The following is a 7,500-nucleotide window of genomic DNA, read 5'->3' as shown; positions in this document are numbered from 1 at the left end:
ACAATCTTCTGATCCGTAGTCAGACGCGTTATCCATTGCGCCACTGGCCCTGTGTGAGAGGTTGCCACTAATCATGCTCCCCATTTTGGACTTTTGCTACGCTCGCAGCCATATTCAAAGACCTCAACACGGTTGCTTTTAGCCCCTAGCCAAAACCCTTCTGCCTTGTTTGCTACCTTTCCATATTATCCAGTATCGTTTCGGTATTGAATGGCAAAGAGCAGTGCCTATCCAGTTAAGGCGGAGGGAAAAAACAAGGATAGATCCATGCCCCGTGTGAGGATCGAACTCACGACCTTCAGATTATGAGACTGACGCGCTACCTACTGCGCTAACGAGGCATCTTGCGTGTGATTGGTTGTTGCCGTCCAGAGATAAGATGGAATTCTGTAAGCACAAAACTTCTTTTTTTTTTTTTTTAATATGTACATGTATATATCTACATATATTGGAAAGTTTAAAGCAAGCTGTGAAAGCAACTTTTCCCATATGGTCTAGCGGTTAGGATTCCTGGTTTTCACCCAGGCGGCCCGCGTTCGACTCCCGGTATGGGAATGAGTGTTTTGCTAAGCTTGTGCCTGCATTCAAAGGCCTGCACCTTTCTTGCAGAATTAAGCGGCTTAGTTTGCAGATGCTCTTGGCAGCCAAAAATGCTGCGCTAACGAGGCCACTTGCAAGTGGTTGTTGATGCCATCCATGCTTAAAAATGAGTTTTCAAATCATGAAACTGATTTTTTGTCTACTTATTACTGAAAAAGGGTCTCAGCGGTTCCCATATGGTCTAGCGGTTAGGATTCCTGGTTCTCACCCAGGCGGCCCGGGTTCGACTCCCGGTATGGGAATGAGCATTTTCCTAAGCTTGCAACTACATCGAAAGACCCTCTGAATTAAGATAGCGCTCAAAAAGTTCATAAAAGTATCATTCAGGCTTGCCGTCTACAAGAGCACCTTTGCTTTTTCATCAAGAATGCCGTGACCCGGATTCGAACCGGGGTTGCTGCGGCCACAACGCAGAGTACTAACCACTATACGATCACGGCGACATTCACGAGCCAGGTAGGAGTCGAACCTACAATCTTCTGATCCGTAGTCAGACGCGTTATCCATTGCGCCACTGGCCCTGTGTGAGAGGTTGCCACTAATCATGCTCCCCATTTTGGACTTTTGCTACGCTCGCAGCCATATTCAAAGACCTCAACACGGTTGCTTTTAGCCCCTAGCCAAAACCCTTCTGCCTTGTTTGCTACCTTTCCATATTATCCAGTATCGTTTCGGTATTGAATGGCAAAGAGCAGTGCCTATCCAGTTAAGGCGGAGGGAAAAAACAAGGATAAATCCATGCCCCGTGTGAGGATCGAACTCACGACCTTCAGATTATGAGACTGACGCGCTACCTACTGCGCTAACGAGGCATCTTGCGTGTGATTGGTTGTTGCCGTCCAGAGATAAGATGGAATTCTGTAAGCACAAAACTTCTTTTTTTTTATTTTTAATATGTACATGTATATATCTACATATATTGGAAAGTTTAAAGCAAGCTGTGAAAGCAACTTTTCCCATATGGTCTAGCGGTTAGGATTCCTGGTTCTCACCCAGGCGGCCCGGGTTCGACTCCCGGTATGGGAATGAGCATTTTCCTAAGCTTGCAACTACATCGAAAGACCCTCTGAATTAAGATAGCGCTCAAAAAGTTCATAAAAGTATCATTCAGGCTTACCGTCTACAAGAGCACCTTTGCTTTTTCATCAAGAATGCCGTGACCCGGATTCGAACCGGGGTTGCTGCGGCCACAACGCAGAGTACTAACCACTATACGATCACGGCGACATTCACGAGCCAGGTAGGAGTCGAACCTACAATCTTCTGATCCGTAGTCAGACGCGTTATCCATTGCGCCACTGGCCCTGTGTGAGAGGTTGCCACTAATCATGCTCCCCATTTTGGACTTTTGCTACGCTCGCAGCCATATTCAAAGACCTCAACACGGTTGCTTTTAGCCCCTAGCCAAAACCCTTCTGCCTTGTTTGCTACCTTTCCATATTATCCAGTATCGTTTCGGTATTGAATGGCAAAGAGCAGTGCCTATCCAGTTAAGGCGGAGGGAAAAAACAAGGATAGATCCATGCCCCGTGTGAGGATCGAACTCACGACCTTCAGATTATGAGACTGACGCGCTACCTACTGCGCTAACGAGGCATCTTGCGTGTGATTGGTTGTTGCCGTCCAGAGATAAGATGGAATTCTGTAAGCACAAAACTTCTTTTTTTTTTTTTAATATGTACATGTATATATCTACATATATTGGAAAGTTTAAAGCAAGCTGTGAAAGCAACTTTTCCCATATGGTCTAGCGGTTAGGATTCCTGGTTTTCACCCAGGCGGCCCGGGTTCGACTCCCGGTATGGGAATGAGTGTTTTGCTAAGCTTGTGCCTACATTCAAAGGCCTGCACCTTTCTTGCAGAATTAAGCGGCTTAGTTTGCAGATGCTCTTGGCAGCCAAAAATGCTGCGCTAACGAGGCCACTTGCAAGTGGTTGTTGATGCCATCCATGCTTAAAAATGAGTTTTCAAATCATGAAACTGATTTTTTTTCTACTTATTACTGAAAAAGGGTCTCAGCGGTTCCCATATGGTCTAGCGGTTAGGATTCCTGGTTCTCACCCAGGCGGCCCGGGTTCGACTCCCGGTATGGGAATGAGCATTTTCCTAAGCTTGCAACTACATCGAAAGACCCTCTGAATTAAGATAGCGCTCAAAAAGTTCATAAAAGTATCATTCAGGCTTACCGTCTACAAGAGCACCTTTGCTTTTTCATCAAGAATGCCGTGACCCGGATTCGAACCGGGGTTGCTGCGGCCACAACGCAGAGTACTAACCACTATACGATCACGGCGACATTCACGAGCCAGGTAGGAGTCGAACCTACAATCTTCTGATCCGTAGTCAGACGCGTTATCCATTGCGCCACTGGCCCTGTGTGAGAGGTTGCCACTAATCATGCTCCCCATTTTGGACTTTTGCTACGCTCGCAGCCATATTCAAAGACCTCAACACGGTTGCTTTTAGCCCCTAGCCAAAACCCTTCTGCCTTGTTTGCTACCTTTCCATATTATCCAGTATCGTTTCGGTATTGAATGGCAAAGAGCAGTGCCTATCCAGTTAAGGCGGAGGGAAAAAACAAGGATAGATCCATGCCCCGTGTGAGGATCGAACTCACGACCTTCAGATTATGAGACTGATGCGCTACCTACTGCGCTAACGAGGCATCTTGCGTGTGATTGGTTGTTGCCGTCCAGAGATAAGATGGAATTCTGTAAGCACAAAACTTTTTTTTTTTTTTTAATATGTACATGTATATATCTACATATATTGGAAAGTTTAAAGCAAGCTGTGAAAGCAACTTTTCCCATATGGTCTAGCGGTTAGGATTCCTGGTTTTCACCCAGGCGGCCCGGGTTCGACTCCCGGTATGGGAATGAGTGTTTTGCTAAGCTTGTGCCTGCATTCAAAGGCCTGCACCTTTCTTGCAGAATTAAGCGGCTTAGTTTGCAGATGCTCTTGGCAGCCAAAAATGCTGCGCTAACGAGGCCACTTGCAAGTGGTTGTTGATGCCATCCATGCTTAAAAATGAGTTTTCAAATCATGAAACTGATTTTTTTTCTACTTATTACTGAAAAAGGGTCTCAGCGGTTCCCATATGGTCTAGCGGTTAGGATTCCTGGTTCTCACCCAGGCGGCCCGGGTTCGACTCCCGGTATGGGAATGAACATTTTCCTAAGCTTGCAACTACATCGAAAGACTCTCTGAATTAAGATAGCGCTCAAAAAGTTCATAAAAGTATCATTCAGGCTTACCGTCTACAAGAGCACCTTTGCTTTTTCATCAAGAATGCCGTGACCCGGATTCGAACCGGGGTTGCTGCGGCCACAACGCAGAGTACTAACCACTATACGATCACGGCAGGTAGGAGTCGAACCTACAATCTTCTGATCCGTAGTCAGACGCGTTATCCATTGCGCCACTGGCCCTGTGTGAGAGGTTGCCACTAATCATGCTCCCCATTTTGGACTTTTGCTACGCTCGCAGCCATATTCAAAGACCTCAACACGGTTGCTTTTAGCCCCTAGCCAAAACCCTTCTGCCTTGTTTGCTACCTTTCCATATTATCCAGTATCGTTTCGGTATTGAATGGCAAAGAGCAGTGCCTATCCAGTTAAGGCGGAGGGAAAAAACAAGGATAGATCCATGCCCCGTGTGAGGATCGAACTCACGACCTTCAGATTATGAGACTGACGCGCTACCTACTGCGCTAACGAGGCATCTTGCGTGTGATTGGTTGTTGCCGTCCAGAGATAAGATGGAATTCTGTAAGCACAAAACTTCTTTTTTTTTTTTTAATATGTACATGTATATATCTACATATATTGGAAAGTTTAAAGCAAGCTGTGAAAGCAACTTTTCCCATATGGTCTAGCGGTTAGGATTCCTGGTTTTCACCCAGGCGGCCCGGGTTCGACTCCCGGTATGGGAATGAGTGTTTTGCTAAGCTTGTGCCTGCATTCAAAGGCCTGCACCTTTCTTGCAGAATTAAGCGGCTTAGTTTGCAGATGCTCTTGGCAGCCAAAAATGCTGCGCTAACGAGGCCACTTGCAAGTGGTTGTTGATGCCATCCATGCTTAAAAATGAGTTTTCAAATCATGAAACTGATTTTTTTTCTACTTATTACTGAAAAAGGGTCTCAGCGGTTCCCATATGGTCTAGCGGTTAGGATTCCTGGTTCTCACCCAGGCGGCCTAGGTTCGACTCCCGGTATGGGAATGAGCATTTTCCTAAGCTTGCAACTACATCGAAAGACCCTCTGAATTAAGATAGCGCTCAAAAAGTTCATAAAAGTATCATTCAGGCTTGCCGTCTACAAGAGCACCTTTGCTTTTTCATCAAGAATGCCGTGACCCGGATTCGAACCGGGGTTGCTGCGGCCACAACGCAGAGTACTAACCACTATACGATCACGGCGACATTCACGAGCCAGGTAGGAGTCGAACCTACAATCTTCTGATCCGTAGTCAGACGCGTTATCCATTGCGCCACTGGCCCTGTGTGAGAGGTTGCCACTAATCATGCTCCCCATTTTGGACTTTTGCTACGCTCGCAGCCATATTCAAAGACCTCAACACGGTTGCTTTTAGCCCCTAGCCAAAACCCTTCTGCCTTGTTTGCTACCTTTCCATATTATCCAGTATCGTTTCGGTATTGAATGGCAAAGAGCAGTGCCTATCCAGTTAAGGCGGAGGGAAAAAACAAGGATAGATCCATGCCCCGTGTGAGGATCGAACTCACGACCTTCAGATTATGAGACTGACGCGCTACCTACTGCGCTAACGAGGCATCTTGCGTGTGATTGGTTGTTGCCGTCCAGAGATAAGATGGAATTCTGTAAGCACAAAACTTCTTTTTTTTTTTTTTAAATATGTACATGTATATATCTACATATATTGGAAAGTTTAAAGCAAGCTGTGAAAGCAACTTTTCCCATATGGTCTAGCGGTTAGGATTCCTGGTTCTCACCCAGGCGGCCCGGGTTCGACTCCCGGTATGGGAATGAGCATTTTCCTAAGCTTGCAACTACATCGAAAGACCCTCTGAATTAAGATAGCGCTCAAAAAGTTCATAAAAGTATCATTCAGGCTTACCGTCTACAAGAGCACCTTTGCTTTTTCATCAAGAATGCCGTGACCCGGATTCGAACCGGGGTTGCTGCGGCCACAACGCAGAGTACTAACCACTATACGATCACGGCAACATTCACGAGCCAGGTAGGAGTCGAACCTACAATCTTCTGATCCGTAGTCAGACGCGTTATCCATTGCGCCACTGGCCCTGTGTGAGAGGTTGCCACTAATCATGCTCCCCATTTTGGACTTTTGCTACGCTCGCAGCCATATTCAAAGACCTCAACACGGTTGCTTTTAGCCCCTAGCCAAAACCCTTCTGCCTTGTTTGCTACCTTTCCATATTATCCAGTATCGTTTCGGTATTGAATGGCAAAGAGCAGTGCCTATCCAGTTAAGGCGGAGGGAAAAAACAAGGATAGATCCATGCCCCGTGTGAGGATCGAACTCACGACCTTCAGATTATGAGACTGATGCGCTACCTACTGCGCTAACGAGGCATCTTGCGTGTGATTGGTTGTTGCCGTCCAGAGATAAGATGGAATTCTGTAAGCACAAAACTTCTTTTTTTTTTTTTAATATGTACATGTATATATCTACATATATTGGAAAGTTTAAAGCAAGCTGTGAAAGCAACTTTTCCCATATGGTCTAGCGGTTAGGATTCCTGGTTTTCACCCAGGCGGCCCGGGTTCGACTCCCGGTATGGGAATGAGTGTTTTGCTAAGCTTGTGCCTGCATTCAAAGGCCTGCACCTTTCTTGCAGAATTAAGCGGCTTAGTTTGCAGATGCTCTTGGCAGCCAAAAATGCTGCGCTAACGAGGCCACTTGCAAGTGGTTGTTGATGCCATCCATGCTTAAAAATGAGTTTTCAAATCATGAAACTGATTTTTTTTCTACTTATTACTGAAAAAGGGTCTCAGCGGTTCCCATATGGTCTAGCGGTTAGGATTCCTGGTTCTCACCCAGGCGGCCTAGGTTCGACTCCCGGTATGGGAATGAGCATTTTCCTAAGCTTGCAACTACATCGAAAGACCCTCTGAATTAAGATAGCGCTCAAAAAGTTCATAAAAGTATCATTCAGGCTTGCCGTCTACAAGAGCACCTTTGCTTTTTCATCAAGAATGCCGTGACCCGGATTCGAACCGGGGTTGCTGCGGCCACAACGCAGAGTACTAACCACTATACGATCACGGCGACATTCACGAGCCAGGTAGGAGTCGAACCTACAATCTTCTGATCCGTAGTCAGACGCGTTATCCATTGCGCCACTGGCCCTGTGTGAGAGGTTGCCACTAATCATGCTCCCCATTTTGGACTTTTGCTACGCTCGCAGCCATATTCAAAGACCTCAACACGGTTGCTTTTAGCCCCTAGCCAAAACCCTTCTGCCTTGTTTGCTACCTTTCCATATTATCCAGTATCGTTTCGGTATTGAATGGCAAAGAGCAGTGCCTATCCAGTTAAGGCGGAGGGAAAAAACAAGGATAGATCCATGCCCCGTGTGAGGATCGAACTCACGACCTTCAGATTATGAGACTGACGCGCTACCTACTGCGCTAACGAGGCATCTTGCGTGTGATTGGTTGTTGCCGTCCAGAGATAAGATGGAATTCTGTAAGCACAAAACTTTTTTTTTTTTTTTTTTTTTTTAATATGTACATGTATATATCTACATATATTGGAAAGTTTAAAGCAAGCTGTGAAAGCAACTTTTCCCATATGGTCTAGCGGTTAGGATTCCTGGTTTTCACCCAGGCGGCCCGGGTTCGACTCCCGGTATGGGAATGAGTGTTTTGCTAAGCTTGTGCCTGCATTCAAAGGCCTG

The 7,500-nt window shown here is 46.2% G+C and overlaps 10 non-coding genes across 10 annotated transcripts; all 10 read left to right on the top strand.

The window, feature by feature from the left end:
* Positions 1-770: 770 nt before the first annotated feature.
* Positions 771-842, top strand: TRNAE-CUC (transfer RNA glutamic acid (anticodon CUC)). The gene has a single exon. It is a non-coding gene; the product is annotated as a tRNA-Glu (tRNA).
* Positions 843-1,554: 712 nt separating this feature from the next.
* TRNAE-CUC (transfer RNA glutamic acid (anticodon CUC)) lies at positions 1,555-1,626 on the top strand. The gene has a single exon. It is a non-coding gene; the product is annotated as a tRNA-Glu (tRNA).
* A 710-nt stretch (positions 1,627-2,336) lies between these two features.
* TRNAE-UUC (transfer RNA glutamic acid (anticodon UUC)) lies at positions 2,337-2,408 on the top strand. The gene has a single exon. It is a non-coding gene; the product is annotated as a tRNA-Glu (tRNA).
* A 215-nt stretch (positions 2,409-2,623) lies between these two features.
* Positions 2,624-2,695, top strand: TRNAE-CUC (transfer RNA glutamic acid (anticodon CUC)). The gene has a single exon. It is a non-coding gene; the product is annotated as a tRNA-Glu (tRNA).
* A 709-nt stretch (positions 2,696-3,404) lies between these two features.
* Positions 3,405-3,476, top strand: TRNAE-UUC (transfer RNA glutamic acid (anticodon UUC)). Its single transcript has one exon. It is a non-coding gene; the product is annotated as a tRNA-Glu (tRNA).
* Positions 3,477-3,691: 215 nt separating this feature from the next.
* On the top strand, positions 3,692-3,763 carry TRNAE-CUC (transfer RNA glutamic acid (anticodon CUC)). Its single transcript has one exon. It is a non-coding gene; the product is annotated as a tRNA-Glu (tRNA).
* Positions 3,764-4,459: 696 nt separating this feature from the next.
* On the top strand, positions 4,460-4,531 carry TRNAE-UUC (transfer RNA glutamic acid (anticodon UUC)). Its single transcript has one exon. It is a non-coding gene; the product is annotated as a tRNA-Glu (tRNA).
* A 999-nt stretch (positions 4,532-5,530) lies between these two features.
* On the top strand, positions 5,531-5,602 carry TRNAE-CUC (transfer RNA glutamic acid (anticodon CUC)). The gene has a single exon. It is a non-coding gene; the product is annotated as a tRNA-Glu (tRNA).
* A 710-nt stretch (positions 5,603-6,312) lies between these two features.
* Positions 6,313-6,384, top strand: TRNAE-UUC (transfer RNA glutamic acid (anticodon UUC)). The gene has a single exon. It is a non-coding gene; the product is annotated as a tRNA-Glu (tRNA).
* Positions 6,385-7,388: 1,004 nt separating this feature from the next.
* Positions 7,389-7,460, top strand: TRNAE-UUC (transfer RNA glutamic acid (anticodon UUC)). Its single transcript has one exon. It is a non-coding gene; the product is annotated as a tRNA-Glu (tRNA).
* The last annotated feature ends 40 nt before the right edge of the window (positions 7,461-7,500 follow it).

The sequence above is a fragment of the Eleutherodactylus coqui genome, chromosome 2 (genome assembly GCF_035609145.1).
Source record: "Eleutherodactylus coqui strain aEleCoq1 chromosome 2, aEleCoq1.hap1, whole genome shotgun sequence".
Classification (NCBI taxonomy): domain Eukaryota; kingdom Metazoa; phylum Chordata; class Amphibia; order Anura; family Eleutherodactylidae; genus Eleutherodactylus; species Eleutherodactylus coqui.
This window is presented reverse-complemented; position numbering and strand designations above follow the sequence as displayed.